Below are 18,945 nucleotides of genomic sequence, written 5' to 3'. Positions count from 1 at the left end.
CACAGCCTTGCTGGATCTCTTCTTAATGGATATGAGAACACTGATTACAAAACAGAAGAAACTTGAAATAAGAATAGTAACTTTGGGCATAATTTAGACAGCTTTAAGGACACTGAACCCATAAATTCCACCAAGATTTTCTTGCTAGCAGAAGCAGCCCTGCGAGATGAAGCTATTCTGACCTCAGCAAAGATAGTTACTGCCAGGGGGTGCCGGTTTTCCTCAATGTCTCTAAATAATTAGAATCACATTCTAGCATATCCCAGGGAAGCAATTGCAAAGTCAAATATGGGAGAATAAAAATTGGAAGGTTTTGCTAATTTATGCAAGAAAAGACGGAGGGATATGTGGAGGAATGGATTCTGGAGGTACTAGCTCAGAGAGAGAAGTATATAATTTATATTGGGCTAAATTTTTTAATAGGTTCTCTTACCAGATTTTGGGTTAAATATTTTGGTTTGAGCAGCTGGCAGTGTTTCTAACTATTTACTCAATTGATTAAGATATGGCCTCAACAGTGACATGCACTAAATGAAATAGACCAGAAATTCACTGGTATAATATAGAGGAAGAAAATAAATTTAACATCTTAGAGAATTGCAATATAGGAATGGACTTAAGCATGTCCTGCTCTCCATCCCCAAAACTATTTTCCTCTTTGAAGGCCCAGTGAACACTTATGTTGTCATAGCACTGAGCTAAAAAATACGTTGGAAACATAGCTTCAGCATTTTCGAAAAGTGCTCTAGTGGCTGTCCTCTGTAGGCTATGGATGAAGGCAGGGAATGCTATCCTTGATTCCTTAATGTCAGTGGGAATGCCTAGATCCTGGAGTGGCAGAGGTCAGATAGCATAACAATGTTAAGCAGCTTTAGGGCAGGAATGTTAACCGGATTGGATCATGTTTGTTAATGGTAAAGTGATCTATATGACAGATGTATGGGGGCAACCCACTAAAGAATTACATTTGTCTAAATAATCATAATCTTAATAAAATCTAGTTGTCATATAAAAATACCTTATTTGAACCATCATGATAGATTCCCAGAGCTGAGTGTGTTGATAACTCAATAAGAGAGCTCTTGACTGAAGAGGAGACCTCCTAAAAAAGGGTCTGTGGTCTTCATATTTAATATTGAGCATTACTATGAATGATTTTATGTTTATCCATTAAGTATATTTCTTTTTTGTATCACTTATGGTGTGTTCTGATCTTTAGGTGAAGAACTTATGCTATTCCCTTGGATACCTTTATTATTAACCCAACAGGTATGTGATTGCAGCCCCATAATTGTTAGTGCTATCCAGGAGCATAGCCCAAGAGATGTCTGGCGTCCTGGGAGGTCTGGAACAATATGGCAATGAAAGTGATGTTTGATGTAAGTAGGAGTCGACTGGGCATGTAATATGGAGAAGGACAGAGATGGCCAAAGGAAACACATATGCAAAGACTGGACTTTACCCTGTGAGGAGAACTATGAATATATGTCTTTGGGCAGTCACGTATAATGTATTTAAAGGAGTGAAATATTAACTTGGTAATAATCCAGGGAACAGGTCATTGTGCTCAACTAAGACTTAGAATCTTGACATGAGGGAATGGAGACATTCCTGGTAAGATTTTGGAGGATTTTAAGCAAGGGGATTAGATGGCAGCTAAGTGCGAGTAGAATCAGGACAGATACTCCATTTGGAGATTATGGGAATAGTTCAGATGAAAAATAATAGGGCATAAGCTTAGAGAGTGGGGTGAGAGGAAAGAGCAAGAAGAAGTATTTAGGAAGTTGGTTCAGTAAGTTTTTGGAACCAGCTGTCAATTTACAAATGTCTGTTAGGTATCTTATTTGGGGCGCTAGGTAGATGGTGATACCAATTCTGCAGTCAGGGAGAAATAGGAAAGGGTAGGAGTTTGAGATGGGAGATGCCTACAGGCAGATCCTATAATGGAGGTCCAAGTAGTTTGGTTTACGAACCTGGGTCAGAATAAGGAGATCTGGACTAGAAATTTAGAAATGCAACAGATGCTGTCCGTATCCTAACCATACTCCTTTGCCCTTTAACTGCATCCTGACCCATCTGTCCATTGCCAGTTAGTGCCCTCTAAGGCTGCCCTCCATGTGTTCATGGCAAGCTGGAAGTGCTGAAGATTTAATGCCTTCCCAGGAGCAGCCCTCATGCCTCGACTCTCAGGAATTGTGAATAAATAACCCAGCTTATTTGTCCCTCAACTAGAGTATTTCTATAGTGTTCTGTACGCCATTTCCTGGAGTTTCCCAACAGGACTTTGTTCTTTTGCCCTTGTGGTATCTTGCTTGATAATGTTTACTTTACTAACTCCCTTTCTTTCTTGTCTTCCTTGCTCCCCTAATGTTTCCGAATGATGTTGGCATTACCTCCAAAATAAACTGCTTGTGTTTAAATCCTTGTCTCAGGATCTGCTTCTGAGGAAGTCGAAACTAAGACAAGCAGGGAAAGTTGACTAGTTGGCTGCATTTGAAAATAGCTTATTTTTACAGTTTTTAGAAAAACATACAGTTATTAAAATATAATGCCCGGGTACCCTTCCAGGGCCCTGGAAGAGAAGCTGTATAGGTGAGTGAGTGAGAGAGAGAGAGAGTGTGTGTGTGTGTGTGTGTGTGTGTGTTTGCAGAGCATTGACTTCATACACAATGGTGGACACTGGTTAAGTAGTTTCTGTGTGATTGATATCTTCATCTTTGATACTAAAATTTGAAGTTTAACACAGCAGACAGTTGGGAAGGGAAAAAGGACATAAGGTAGTGCAGAGGAAGGATGAGCGAGAATCCAGGAAGAGCTGGGACTGTAAGAATGAACCGGGGCCTGTGTCAGTGTTCACTGCCTCCAACTTTGATTAAGTCGTGCCCTTTGTTTAAAATGGCCCAGAGCGGAAGGAAAGGCTCAGGGATTGAAGATGTTGAAGAAAGATCCAGGAGAAGGTAGAGCATCTGCCAGCCTGGGTGCTGCCCTCTACCAACAAGGTGAGCCAGCAGATAAATGTTAATTTGTTTGAGCTACAAATGTACCCTGACCCCACCAAGTGAAGGTTAAAAAATTATATGGCTGCTGCTTCATTCCCATATTCTAAATCTCATGCAAATAGGTCTTTCTAATATGGCTTACCTTAACCAGAAACATACAGGGAAATTAATTCTGGGAAACATAGTTCAGCTTAGCTGTATTTTCCTTCCAGGGACAATGAACAGCCAGGTGTATTGCTCAAAGTCCTGTCCACAGGGAGGATTTCTCTTTACAATGGTAATATGCAGGTTGTGCTTTGCATCTATTAAGTAGAGCCATCTGTAGACCAAGTCTGAGGTTTTTTGTTTTGATTTGTTTTGTTTTTCCTTAGGAACTGCTCACCCATTAGGCCATAGGTACAGGCTGAGAGAGAGAAGGCAGTTAGTAGGAGTGGGAGGCGTGGACATCTAGGCTACTTTCTCACGCGACTGACTTTGCCTCCAAGACTTACTTGAACCTCCTTTGTAGATACAACTCTTATTTGAAGCTGGAGTGTTGCTACTGTGCATGCCTAACTTCGTGGGCTTGGTGAGTCAGACAATATCTACTTCATGATGGGCACCTCAGGGCACAAGGTTACTTGGTAGCCCATGGTCAGATGTTCTATCTCTACTGAGATCAAGTAGAAAGTCAAAAAACCAAAAGCTATTTAGGACCGTCGACCTCCAGAACTATAAGATAACAAATTTGTGTTGTTCAGAGCCACTGAGTTGGTGGCAGTATGTCACAATGACAATAGGAAACCTGATATGAAACTGGACCCAAAGGGAAATGAAGTGTCTGAGCAGAGTTCCCTCCCTCCCCGTGCATTCCTCCTCCCCTCCCTTTCTCCAACATTCTCCTCAAGACTGGCTCCAGGCAAGCTTACAAAGGATGCAAGTGGGTTGCATCATTGCAAGATTTTCCTTCTACCCCCTCTTCTGTGTCCTGCCCAATCAATTTTATTTTTTCAGCAAGCTTCCTTTTTAATTTTTTTTTCTTGTTTATGATTTGAGCTCTAGTGGAAAAATGATAAGCTGTTAATGAAGCAGTAACTTATATTTTCAAATATATTTGAAACACTTAATATTTTCATAGAGTTTTTTGCAGACTGTCTTAGACACATAAAAAATTACTGGTAGAAATTTCAGTATTGTGGCAGGCTAATCCTAGGAATTTTGGAGCCTCTCAAATTGCATTAGGTAAATGCCAGTCTATGTGCAGGGCATTTTCTGACTCCTTACTGCTTATCCCTCATGTCCATCAATGAGTGTTTCCTGTTGTTGGGTTCGGCAAATCGTAAAATCCTCAAAGATTTATGTCATTCAAATACAAACTTGTATTAGGGATATGATTTAGGATCGACCACCCACTGAAATAACTAAGTTCTCTTGTCTAGTTTGTTTTGCTCCGAAGGTTTGCAGATGTGAGAGTGACCCATTTCCTGCTTCTCCATCCTCTGTATTACTCAAAGCAGTGTTGCTGGTGTCCTTGGAACTGCATAGCTAAAGTAAGTCGTGTTGGAGGCTCTATAGGGACGGTGAGTCTGGGCAGGAATGGGAGAGGTACTTATGGAAGATGCACATCCATCTTTCTAGCCAAGGAATTTTAGTTAAAATAGTATACAGAAGAGATACTTTTTTTTTGTACTTTGATTTTTTTTTACACCCGTTTTATGGAGATGTAGTTGACATATACCATTTCATGAGTTTATATATATATTTTTAAGATTTTTATTTATTTGTCAAAGACAGAACACAAGCAGGGGGAGCAGCAGACAGAGGAAGAAGCATGCTCTCCGCTGAGCAGAGAGCCTGATGCGGGGCTCGATCTCAGGACCCTGGGATCACGATCTGAGCTGAAGGCAGACACTTTACCTACTGAGCCACCTGGGCACCCCATCATTTCGTGAATTTAAAGTATATACTGTGTTGATTTGATACTCTTTCATACTATAAAATGATTATCACCATAGTATTAGCTAACATCTCCATCATGTCACATAATTACCATTCTTTGTGTGGTGAGAACAAATAAAATGTAATCACTTAGGAACTTTCAGGTATATAACACAATATTATTAGCTTTAATAAATATGTGCATTAGATCCCCAGATCTTATGCATCTTATAACCATAAGTCTATAGTTAAAAGAGATAATTTTCAGTTGCCAGGGTCAAAATGCACCATCTCATGCCCTGACAGTGTTTGCATTGCTGTTCTTCGGATGAAGTCTTCTCTTAAACTGTTAAAACCAACTGTGTCTGTTTTTCTAGCTTCTAGCCTCCCATCTTGCAACCTTCTCTGTCCACAGGTCTGCCTTGTAAATCTATGCCCCGGATTTGGTTCTCTGCATCCTATGACTCTCTATATGGCAGAAGGGAGCCAGTAGGGAAATGGAAAATAGCTTTCCTCCTCTGGTCTTAGAGCAGAGAGAACTAAGCTGCTGCTCCATATCTCTCTTTTGTGAACAGGCCCTACCCTGGGGCTGGGAAGACAGTCTGTGGTAGATTGTTTGCAGAGGGGCCACTAGTATTCCCCTCTCTCCATCTTTATCCTTTGTGTGATATCACTTCCCTTAAAAATGGACTGTATTTCCCCGGCATTTGAATCTGCCCTGGCCCGATGATTTGCCTTGACGAGTAGAATGCAGCAGAAGTGATAAAGGGCTGATTCTGAGCCTAAGCATCCACTTGTTCTTCCGGAATCCTCTTCAGCTGCCAAGTAAACAATTATGAGGCAGAGCCTGCTAGAGGATGAGAGACCACCTGGAAGAGAGATGAACCATCTGAGCTGAGGCCATGCTAGATTAGCAAGCCTCCAGCTGACCCAGCAGCTGACCATGGTTGTCTAAGTTAGCCCAGCTGAGACCTGAAGAACTGCCAAGCTGAAGTCAGCCTAATTGCCCACCTGCAGAATTTTGAGCTAAAAATGGTTGTTTCAGTCACTGGGTCTTGGAGTCGTTTGTTATGCAGCCAGAGCTTACTTATTTGTCATCAAGGTTAGAAGTATTTTCAAGTTAGGAGTTATTTCCACATCTGAATTATCACATTTTCTACATAAAAGGAGAGAAAGAGCAGAGGATGAAGCATATATGGAAGAGAAGAGATATAAAAGAAGAAATATAGAGTCAGGATGCTATTATTCTCAGCCAATTCTGGTTATAATCCAATTTCTTCTCCCACTAAATCACTTACAGTTCAGCAGGAATCTTTTGTTTTCAAGACTCAGAAACTCCCTACACTAGCTTAAGTAAAAAATTTGTCTCAGGGGAATCTCATGGGTTCCCAAGAGTCTGGGTCCCAAGACCTAGCTGGGTCTTCCTGAGTGACTAACCTGGAACTGGCATATAATGCAGAACCAAAGGAATGACATTCTCTTCTTGGTTGTCTTTCCATGCCTTTCACTTTGGTGTAAGATCTCGTATCACTTCTGCCTGCTTGCTTCACTTTTTCTTTTCTCAGTTTTCTGAGTGCCCATAGCTTCATCATGCCTATTCCAAAATAGCCTCGGCTTCAAGTCTTCATGACCTACTAGCTCACTTTCCATAAATTTAAATTCCCAGTCAGAGAGAATCTAGTTGGTCTTCTGTGGTCCCTTAGGTATGCTTGAGTGGTCATTGGCAGGGCCAATAAAAATACCCTTGTGTTGACATTGGGCAAGCATCTTTTGTAAGAAACAGAAGATTCGATTGCTCTTCTTAATGTCTCCTGTTGGCAGGAGTCCCCACCCTGAGTTTCTGGAATTCCGTTTCTACAAGTCACTGGCAGATTTTTTACCCTTGCCTTCCAGTAGAAGAACCCCTTCTGCATCCTTCTATTGAGGAATATGAATGAGAATGATCAGCAGTTTCCTTTCCTGATAGGCTAGGGCAGGGATTAGAACACTTTTCTTAGCCCATTGCTTTCTGCTCCATATGCATTTATGGCGCTCTTGGTGTCCCAAGATTTAGTTCCAGCCTCTCCTTCATATAAAGCTAGCTTCCAGTGCTATAGTGTTGTATTCAGCATCTGGGTCTGCCTTTTTTTTTTTTTTTTTTAATTCTGTTTTTGTTTTGTTTTATTTTACAACAGTCAAAATCTAAAAGGCTGCTGGTTGAGACACTCTCTAGTGGCAATTTATAGTTACATGGATTTTATGGACTCAACATTTTTTGAAAACAAATCTGAGTATTGACATATGGTTACCAGGTCTATATTTTGCCACATAAGGTCATTACAAGCTCCCATATTCAATTCAATCATCATCATTTAATGTTGGATTGAAACCTAGGAAATTGCTATTTTTGTAGGTCAAAAATAGTTAAGTATTGGCAATTTCCTGTGGTTCAGTATAGTATATTAAAGCATATTTTAACGTGAGAACTATAGAAAGGATATAATCCTATAAAAAATGATTAGCCTTTACAATGCTTTTATTTAACTTTATGAGAAATGCACTATACTTTCCTTAATTTCCTCGTTTCCTGAATAGACCATGAAAACTTCATCAAGGTATAGCACTACTTTTGGATGTTTTTTTTTTTTTAATCTTAATTTTAATTTTTAACTTTGTTGTTGTTGTTTTTAGTTTCCAGATTTTATTTAAATTCCAGTTAGTGGGTGGTGGAGTTATGGACATTGGGGAGGGTATGTGCTATGGTGAGTGCTGTGAAGTGTGTAAACCTGGTGATTCACAGGCCTGTACCCCTGGGGCTAATAATACATTATATGTTTATTAAAAATATTTTTAAAAATTATAAAAAAAATAAGTAAATTCCAGTTAGTTAACATTGGTGTGTGTGTGTGTGTGTGTGTTTTAAATACTGGTCTAGTGAAACATGTCTGTGTGATCCTCCTAGGATAAATTTCACACCAAGAATGCTACCTACCTCTGAGGTAAGGTTCTGGCCCTCCCTCTGGCCAAAGTAATGCTCAGAGGCCCTCTTAAGTGGTTGTTGGGTAAATTCTTTACTAGCACCCACCTTGGGTATTTGGGAGCCATGTTTGCTGCACCCAGCTCATCGTCCCATTCCCACTCATACAGTACACAGTCACATTTACAAAAGGAACCTCAGCCACCTCCCAAGGCTCCTCGGGGAAATATGCAAACCAGTTTTCCATCAATCAGGAGTTAAAGATTCTTCCCTTGGATTGTGTTTTTTTACACAACTTTTCTATCATCTTAGACAACTCCCTCATCACCCTCTATTTCCTACACAAGGGATCTTAGTCTCTCTTATAAGCAAGATCCAGACAGATTGTATAACAAACTGGCTTTAGCTATTAAAAACATCTTTTTAGCTCTTGGCACAACAAGCAAAACCACTCCTGATGAAAAGAAAGTCTCTCTCTCCCATATGGTTCTCTAAAGAAGTACAATTTTCTGAATTTACTGTAACATGTGAAAACAATAAACAATTTGCATTTCTTTCTTTTTCTAGTAATTCAAACTCTAACCTGGGGGTTTTTAAAGAATAGATTTAGTAATTTCTACATTGCACCATTTTCTGAAATATTATTGATTCTCAGTGAAGTAACTAAGCCTTAGCCAAATGTTCCAGTTTATCTTTCTTTTTTTGTGAATCTGCAAATGCGTCAGAAAAACGTTTACTGTAATGTTAGAATGTGCATGTGTTGGCATTAAAAGTGTGGTTTTGTCCCTACGGGGAATCAAATAGAAGCAAAATTACAGTTAATTCCTGGTATCTGTGGTAATGGAGAACAGACTGAGTTTGTACCAAATAATATTTGAAAAATTTATTTTAGAAATTAAGTTGAACCTTGTTCTTCACTAAGCCTGCCAGAGAGCCACAAGTAGTCAAGTTGTTCTTCTCTCTGCTGCTGGCTCAGCCAGAGTCTGGGATAGAAAAATGGCCAGCAAGAAAGAAAGGTAGAATCAAAAGACTTATTCACAAATCTCATGGTCATTAGATTTTCTCAGCATGTTGACTACAGCTCTTTTGCAGGAAAAAGAAACCACTCTGTAGTAAAAGAAGAGGACAGTCTTTCTGCTCCTTTGGTAAGGCATCTTGTCTGTCTTTATGATTTAAGAGATGATCGTCCACCAGAATTCATGTTACCTCCTTTCTAAATTCAGTTTTCATTTAATAACTGGAAAAAGTAGACAGATTTCAGAGAATTCTGAAGCATCTTTAAAGTTATTCTCTCAAAAATGGAAGATTTGAAATGTACCCCCAAACAGGAAGAACACCACCACAGAACCATCTACTTCTAGCCACAGGCCTGCAAGAAAAAGGATTTATTTCATCTGGTTCAGTCTCTGACCCTTTGGGAGAGGAGATAATATACATGTTCTCTATGGCCTCTTGGCTCCCACAAGGGTTTTCAATAGACCAGAGGGTCAGGGGCTTACTTATTCTGGATCTGTAATAATTCCTGAATGCAAAGACCTCACATGCTTGCAGGGACAAGAGTGCATTGCACTCGTGGTGTCCAGATGTGATGCTCCAATGATGTCAGTCATTAATTTGTTCTGAAACTATTATTGTTATCTATTAAAGAAGATTTAGAAAATGACTTACAGTTTTAAAAAAAATCCTGGAGAAATTTGCAACGCTCCGCCACTCACAGTGGTAATCTTGACACAACTCTGCAAATGCTTTGGAGAGATATCTTTATAAAATATATATATAAGATTATGGTAGGGATACAAGAAACCTTAACTAACTACATTAGAGAATCTCAAAATACAAAATGTAATGATGGTTTCAAATAAGGTTGGATGTCATAATTAGTCCCAGATGGTTCCTTTGTAGTCAGGAGAGTTCTCCCAAATAGCCACATATCTTTGTTTGAATGTCACAGTTGAAACGGAGTTAGTTTTCTGCACTGTGTTCTCATCCTCCCAGATTTTTCAGGACCTTAGAGTGTAGGCCTTGTGAGATGGCCATTGAGACGAAAAGATTGTGTCTCTGCAGCTGTAATGTGCTCTTTACAAGGAATCAGATGGTCTTACAACCAACCTCTACAACCTCAGAACCAAGGGTTTCTCTTTCCTCCCAGTTTTCCATATTTGCTTTTGGTAAGGGAAGACATTTTCTATTCTATGGTTCTTCTACACAGGTGCCCATTTCCCTGGAGGAGCAGGCCTCAGAGGCCTCATGGTATCATCCTCATTTGTTGTAGGAAACCAGACTCATCACCAAATAGGGAGCTCTGATTCTCATGGGGAATAGATCAGGGAGAGATGTCTTTAAGGAAATTCTGTTTGCCATGGAAAACCAGGGAAAATCAAACCAAAGGAAATGCAGTTGATTGCTGAAGAGGGCGTTGTCTTCAGTCCTTTCCAAGAGACATCAGTTGGTTCTTGATATCTCTAATTGAAAACTTGTCAGAATAAATAAAAAAATTTATTTCCAGTTCTGTCCTACTAATAAGTTTTGCCAATTAAATTATTTAATTGGTTGCAGTCATCAGTAAGGAAAATGTAGACACACCCAGGCTTTTCCTATAAATGATTCCCCCAAATCTGCATTTGTTTTGGGATCCAAGGTTCCTTTTAAAAATTTTCAGAATGTTTCCCTTTTAAATAGATGGATTAACACACAAAATCTGTTTCTTTCTTACTCAGAGAAAACTAAGTTAATGATTCATTGCTTTTGGTCAGCTGGTACTTGATTTAAGCAGGATGAAGCAGGCCTTACCTCCATGTTGTGGGTGGTGGACTTCTTAGGAAAGTCTACAGAACAGTTAACAAAGAATAGAGTAAGGCATTTGGTATCTATTAGATTCATTTGTATTTAGACTCAAGGAAATGATATTTATTAGATAATATTTGGGTAAATAAACAGTGCTACTTCCTTATTCTCTCTAGATCTATGTGTTCATTATATGTGCTTTTTAATTTTTTGTAATATAATAAAATGCAACCTATTTTGTAATAAATGCAATGCATACGAGACCAATGAATCACACTAAAACTAAGGTTTTCCATGGACTAAGAATTACTCATTACATGTAACTATCAACTTTTCAGGAGAAAACTGGGGCTATTTCCCAGACCATGTGAAACAAAACCAGCCCTTTGTATGAGATATTTAGTGGACCAAGCAAAATACAGTTCCTCTTTTGAAATATCTGGATAATTCCTGAAATTCTCCACTCTTCTCTTTAGTGGATATAGAACCCAAACTTACAGTTTTAAAATAGATATATCTGTTTCACTTCCTGATATAAAAACACCGTATTTCTGCTTTTAATCTCCCCGTAATTTGTGTTTTCCCCATAGGACATTTTGCTTTTATAGCTAATTTGAAACAAATTATCAATATTGAGCAGCTAGCAAAATGTTCATCAGCAAGCATTGATTGCCCAGCAAAATTGTCATCAGCTTGGCATTCTCTTATTAATGTCAAGGTGATACTGATTATGCAGTAAGAGATTATCAATTGCCCAAGTAGCAAAATAGCATCTAAATTATAATAAATATCTTCAATAGTATCAACATACTATGTATGTACTTGTGAATATTCACACAGTTTACTGACCTATTACTTTTGGTTTCAGGCTCTGTCCTCATAAGTTCATGTGGGTTAGCATGGCCCTAATAATTTGTTGCTGGAGGTGATTTCCCAACTGCAGCATATTTTTTGGGTTTAGGAGCACTAAAAAGTTGGTATTAGAAGTGTGAGAAGCTAGGCAAGTCATTTAAATTAGTTTTATATTATTTAAAACTCCAGATGCTCTGAGGCAGAAAGCAAATACAAAATGTCCATTATTAATGCTATATAACATTTGTCACTCTTAAAATAGACATTTAGAATAATGATCCCTCATTCATGAATTCATTAATTTACTCATTTATTTGTTTATTTATTCAAGAAATGGATACTAAGCACTTACTATGTGCCACACTCTGGTAGATGCTGAGACACACTGATGAGAAAATTTAGATACAGTCCTTGCTTAGAGTCTGATGGAATAGTAAGTAGCATTTATTGAGCATCTAATCTCCAGTTATCTTGAGAATTTTGACCATCCATGAATCTGACAACCATGAAGTTACAATATGGGATCTCTAATCTTGATGGAAATCAAGATGATGAAAGTCTTCGTATTTCTCATTCACATTCTTGTATCTGGAGAGCAGAGAACTGGGAAAGGGAACATGGCAGCAATGTGACTGGAAACATAGGTAGCTGCTGCTGTTAGGAATGGGTTTATTTTTCTTGAAGAGTAAGGGTAGCTATATGTGTGTGAGGCATACTATGAAGAGTGAGGGTTATGTTCAGATTAAGGAAATACAAAGCTCAAATCTCCTTGCCTTTCAGAAAGTCAGCACCAGTTTTGGAAATTTGAACCCCAGAATAATACTTCTGAGGTCTTTTATTTGCAGGTCTTGCATTTCTTCCCTTGCCTAAAAAATGTGTTTCCTCTAGATTTCTTTATTGCAAAGAATGAGGAGTAAAAGAGATTCCTTAAGGCCAGTGAAATAAAGGAAGTCCATTTTCTGAAGGGAATTCATGTGGTAACCCATCTCTCATCTCTGGAATTTCCTGGGCTTGCCACTAAAGGAGTGCATAATAATCTTGCACATACTTGTGTTTCTAAGTACACAATTCATTTGGATATGCTGAGTACCATCCTTGGTACGGGAGATTTGTTAGAGGACTAAAGAGAGTAGTGATAGATTATTTGAGTGGATTTTAGTGCACCATTCCTTTTAGGATTTGATGAGCTCTCACCTACCTAGAAGTGAGATATGGATGTGTGAAACTGTATGGGTTTTCTGATCGATGAGTGGAAACAGACTCTGAGAACTGAGAGCTGAGACTATATTGGTGTCTGCCCCGCAGTGGAGAGATGTTTCAGGCATTAAAGAAGTTGTGAGGTGCAGACTTATTGAACATCTTTGGAAATATTTTGGTGAAAAAAGCCGGTAAAATGTAACTGACACTGGGTAAAAGATGTATTAGGAGAGACTTGCAGTGTCACTGAGCACAAGGAGACAGCAAAGTCTGAAGCTTGGAAGATAATTTTTGTAAAATGTAGTTCATCTGACTAAAAGGGAAGGCAGGATAACTTGATGATCTGTACACAAAGCTGGTGCTCATGTGCACACTGATGAATGGCAAACTACATGTACTGGGAAAATGACTCTTTTTTAAATTTTTACATTTTTTAAAGATTATTTATTTATTTATTTGACAGACAGAGATCACAAGTAGGCAGAGAAGCAGGCAGAGAGAGAGGAAGGGAAGCAGGCCCCCTGCTAAGCAGAGAGCCCAATGCAGGGCTCAATCCCAGGACCCTGGGATCATGACCTGAGGCAAAGGCAAGGGCTTTAACCCACTGAGCCACCCAGGCACTCCAGATTTATTTATTTTAAAGAGAGAGAGCTTGAGAGTGCTTGTGAGTGGGAGGAGGGGCAGTGGAAAAGGGAGAGAGAGAGAAGCAGATTCCCCATTGAGCTTGAGCCCATGACCCTAAGATTATGACGTGAGCTAAAATCAAGATTTGGATGCTTAACCAACTGAGCTACCCAGGTGCCCCAGAAAATGATGCTTTTAACCTGAACCTTGATTTCTAAGAACAGATGGACAGAGAGAAGCTCCAGAAAGGAACAATTCAAATGGGGAAAGTAAGAAATGTTTCAAAGAAACGAGTAAGTAGAAGAGTTAAATGTGAAAATATGAGCATAAGGAACTCATTATCTGCCTCGATCTATTATAGTATATCTATATACTATATATAATCTATTATATACTCTGTATATTATAATGCATACATATATATGATTTTTTTCCAAGGAGGAATGGTGTACTTTAAATAGGGCAAGTATGCCGAGAAGGAAAAAGAATAATAGAATTTAAGACTCAGAGTAAAGTTCCTTCAAGAGGAGGACTATTTTAGCTCATCTAGTAGGTCATACTGTCAGGGATCAAGGAACGTAGCATGTGGTCCCACATATAGTGCCTTCCCCATCCCCATCTCAGGAGCAGTGGCTCCCTGACCCCTCAGATCACACACCGTGTGACTCTCCTTGTGGGGGGTATGTCAAGAAGCTTATCTTCTGACCACTTCATCCTCTCACATCTGAGGGCATGAGGGACCACGTCAAGGCTACCCTTTCTGCATTGGCGGTATACTGCTGTACAGGTTCTGAGATGAATGAGATGCAGGACTGAGGCCTGCCAGGTGACATGCAGGGTACGTAATGAACATCTGTAAGAGAAATGAAACTGCAGTGGCTTCTTTACAGATTGGTTTGGCTGCATGTTCACATACAGCTTAGATACTGAACAATGAATTTTTTTAAGTGTTCAATTCATTTTGAATAACCTGACAGATATTCAATAAATATTTGAAAGAGTCTGTTATAAAGTAGTGTTTATTACATGTGTGGTGTGTTTCCAGAACTTTGATAGAACTGTAGGGAATTTTTAAAAAGGCTCCAAGGAGTTTATAATTTTGTTGACTTGTTTAAAAATGGATGGGCTAAATTCTTAAGTTCTTTATTTAACAAACATTTATATAAAGAATTCTGTGTGCCAGGGATTTTTCTAAGTGCTTTATGGATATTAATGCCTATATTCATCTAGATTAAGTGACTCAGTAATTGGAAGTGCATTTATGAAAGACTTTTATAGAAAAGTCTTCCAGAACAGAGGGAATACAAAAGGTTGGGTATGTACTGTGAACATATGAAAGCCTAGAAATGGACTGTGATTTACTATTTTTCATGTCCAGAGCCCCTTTGTGTAAACTTGTCAAGTAAGCAAAATTTGCCTATGTGTTACTCTGCCTTCATATATCAACTGAGCCCTTAGTTTGTTTTTTTGCTTCCTACAGTCTCTCATTCTGGTTTCCTGGTTGAGTTTATCTACCTGTGATTTCTGAAACACTGGCATAGGCGTGCACTGATGCCAGTTTTGGGTGCCAAGAATTATGGTAAGGTGTTCATGGATGGGGGCCCCTGAGATGTGTTTTGAGGTGTCCAAGGACTCTCCTTGCATCTAAAGTTTCTGACTTTTATCATCGGAAGATGTGAATTGAACCAATTATCATGGTGGTTAGGGTAATGCGGACTAGCAGTGCCCCTCACCTTTCATGAGAACACCCAGATCCATGGGTGATTTATGTTGATGAGTTGGCTTGCCAGAACTTCCGTTTACCCACAGGATGGCTTAAAATACCCTAACTGAAGTTACAATCCTCATGCTCCATTCCTTACCAGAACAGACATTCTTCTAATAGAGGCGCCAACCTGATCCCATCCAAATTCAGTGTCGTTCCTAGAATAGCTAACAACCACTGCTAAATATTTCCCAAGTAAGCCCAGCTAAGAATAGTGTCTTACTTCTAGAGCTCTGACATGAGCAACTCGACACCCTGTCGGAGTCAGATAAGCGGAACTTTTTTTTGAGAGCTTTGTCCACGTGAGACTGAGGAGAGTGGAGTCTGAGAGAGATTCAGGTTGACTGGAGTCTTGAAGACTCCCTGTATCATCTGTGACATGGCATTGAATGATGCTGTATGAGACCAGAAAGGCCTGCGAGCATGCCTAAATGCTGAACTGACCACCTGTTGGTGCCTTCGGCACCAAAGAGACTTTCATTAACTCTGTCCAAAAATCAAAGTTTCACTTTTCCTATCTTGTGGCTCTTTTTAAAATATATTCTAAATTTATTTTTAATTTAAAAATTTCATTTACTTATTTGAGAGAGACAGAGAGCATGAGAGATCATGGACAGGAGGAGGAGGGGAGTGGCAGAGGGAGAGGAAGAAGCAGGGAACCTGATGTGGGGCTCGATCCTAGGACCCCCGTATCATGACCTAAGCTAAAGGCAGAGGCTTAACTGATCGATCCACCCAGGTTCCCCCTATCTTATGGTTCTTAAATATTAGTTGATACCCTATTATACCTCTTCTACTTGTGCTACAATTTGTTGAAAAGTTAAATCTCTGTCTTGCTTTCTTTAAGCCAGAAAGACGTGTTTTCTTCTTAAGAGGTTCAATTTATAAGAACTCATTATTAGTCCCCAAATTTACTATCGTCTGGCAATTGATACGGTACTGGGTCCTCCTAAGGACATTGAAGGAGCTAGAATTATCATCCCATTCTTGTTAATGAGAAATAGAGGCTCAGATGGGTATCTACTAATGGTTCATACTTAGCAAATAATAGCAAATTTTGACTAGACCACAGGTCTTTGGACTTCCTTGTGTGATATCGCCATTACTTATTCCTTAAGTGTCCAAGGGCTGGTCCCCACTGCCTCCTGCTCATGTATTTATCTGCTTTAGTTTGGCAAGGAAAAAAGGCTTTGGAGCTAAGAATGGCCTTTATCCGCAGCACAATGTTTGAGGCAAATGGTCTAATTTTTCCCAGTACCAGAAAGCATAATTTCTACAATATTTCTTATGTGACTCTCTGTAGCCCACAAGAGTATCACAGTATTTCTTGGTCTGAAGTACAGACTATTGTTTCGGCTTGGCTGCATTTGTTTAACATAGATGGTTTGTGTTTAGACTGCCTTGTGCTTTCCTCTCTGGCCTAAATTATTCCTTCCAAGTTGGAAAGGTTTTTTCTTCTTTGGCATCCATTAAAAATCATCAGCAACATGGCCACCCTCCAGAAACACTTCTGTAATGCCAACCACAGGACTCGACGTCTAAAAATACGAATTGAAAATGAGATTTAAGTTAATGCCCAGAAAGAAATCTTCCCATGTGTCTTTACTAAAATTTGTAAACCTATTCTAGGGAAAAGTGTGAACTACATGAAACCTTTATTGCTACTTCCTACAGAACCTTTGGCTGAGTAATTAGCGAGAGCTCATTCTTTTCAACCTGAGTTTCTCCTATTAGCCACTTTTCATCTTTTGACTTAAGATTATGTAAGTTCAGAAGAGATCCTCATTCTGTCCAGAGCCCACAGCTGAGCAGCCTTACTGGGAAGAACCAGCACTCCTCAGTGATGATTCCCAAGCTCTTGAAGTTTATATTTTCATTTGGCCATCATTTCTGTTTCCTTTATGGAACTGATTAAATTCACCAAATGATGAAACATGAAATAAAATAGTTTGGGAAAAGTGTGGGCAGTTTAAGATTTCTTTGACATTTAGTGGGGAAACTGTAAAATTAAAAAATGTATCTATCAAAATTAATTAGCTGGGATTTCCTCACCCTTTCTTCGATCTAAAACCCCCTTCCAGTTCATTCCTTAAGGATGATTATATGCTTTAATAAACCATTCTTAGTTGCCTTTTATGTCTTTACTCAGCTTTTTCCTATGTTTTTCATCTTCTGACTTTTAAGTACACAGTCTAATGACAAAGCCCTGTATACCCAGTCCAATCACTTATAATTCCTCAAATGCTCCTAATCTGGCATGTTACTCCTCCTCCCTCCCTCCCTTCTGTCTCCCTTTTTTCCTCCTGCATCCCTCCTGCTTTCTCCCCTTTCCTTTTTTGCACAGAAACTAGCATAGACATTCTTAGGGAAGGCTGTTAGGGATTTGTAGTAGTTAAAATTACCTTCTCTAGAAGATATAAAAATAAAAGGCTGAATCCAAAGTTGAGACAGTAAACCCATTTAATATGTAATGATGGCTGACTTTTTTTTTTTTTTTCTTACTGCATTTTCTTATTTTCACAGCCTTTCTAGGTGGTTGGAAAAGTGCAATGGACATTAATTCTGGAGAACAATGGAACAATTCTGCAGCTGCTCTCTCTCCTCGAGAGTCTGTAAGCCTCATGGCACTCAGATTCAGACTTAGATTAATGGATTTAGTCACTCAGCCAGGTTTGGAATCTGTCAGCCTTATTGCTACTTTTGAAAGAAACCTTGGTTTTTCTCTTCTAAATTTGACTATTTTTATTTACTGTGGATTTTTATGCATTCATACAACCCTCAAACTTAATTATTTTTTCCCAGAATAATTTTGTTCTCTCTTGGTCTCTTGGACTCATATTTCTGGCAGACTTTTGTGTGCAAAAATTAGGATGTCACAAAGTTATAGATTTTAAACTTATGTGGCTATCCTTAGGCTATATCTGTATTTTTTCAGTAAGGCAGTCTTAGCTTTTGTCCCAGGCTGAATGTAGACTGCACAGTTTTCAAAATGTTGAGTTTTCTCTTGCCAAGGAGACCATGCTAGGATCCATTGAACCAAAAGGAGGATTCAAAAATCTGTATCTCATAGCCCGTAGTTTTTGGTTATGTGTGTGTGTGTGTTGTTCTTTCCTTCCTGTTCATTTCATGTTTTGCCCTATTGGATTCCTACTGGTTTTTTTTTTAATTTTTTATTTTTTATAAACATATATTTTTATCCCCAGGGGTACAGGTCTGTGAATCACCAGGTTTACACACTTCACAGCACTCACCAAAGCACATACCCTCCCCAATGTCCATAATCCCACCCCCTTCTCCCAAACCCCCTCCCCCCAGAAACCCTCAGTTTGTTTTGTGAGATTAAGAGTCACTTATGGTTTGTCTCCCTCCCAATCCCATCTTGTTTCATTTATTCTTCTCCTACCCACTTAAGCCCCCATGTTGCATCACCACTTCCTCATATCAGGGAGATCATATGATAGTTGTCTTTCTCTACTTATTTCACTAAGCATGATATGCTCTAGTTCCATCCATGTTGTTGCAAATGGCAAGATTTCATTTCTTTTGATGGCTGCATAGTATTCCATTGTATATATATATATTCCATAGTATACCACATCTTCTTGATCCATTCATCTGTTGATGGACATCTAGGTTCTTTCCATAGTTTGGCTATTGTGGACATTGCTGCTATAAACATTCGGGTGCACGAAAGACTCCACTCCAAAACTGCTAGAACTTATACAGGAATTCAGTAAAGTGTCAGGATATAAAATCAAAGCACAGAAATCAGTTGCATTTCTTTACACCAACAGCAAGACAGAAGAAAGAGAAATTAAGGAGTCAATCCCATTTACAATTGCACCCAAAAC

Source organism: Mustela nivalis (assembly GCF_964662115.1).
Source record: "Mustela nivalis genome assembly, chromosome: 3".
NCBI classification, from domain to species: domain Eukaryota; kingdom Metazoa; phylum Chordata; class Mammalia; order Carnivora; family Mustelidae; genus Mustela; species Mustela nivalis.
Note: the sequence above shows the minus strand (reverse complement) of the source record.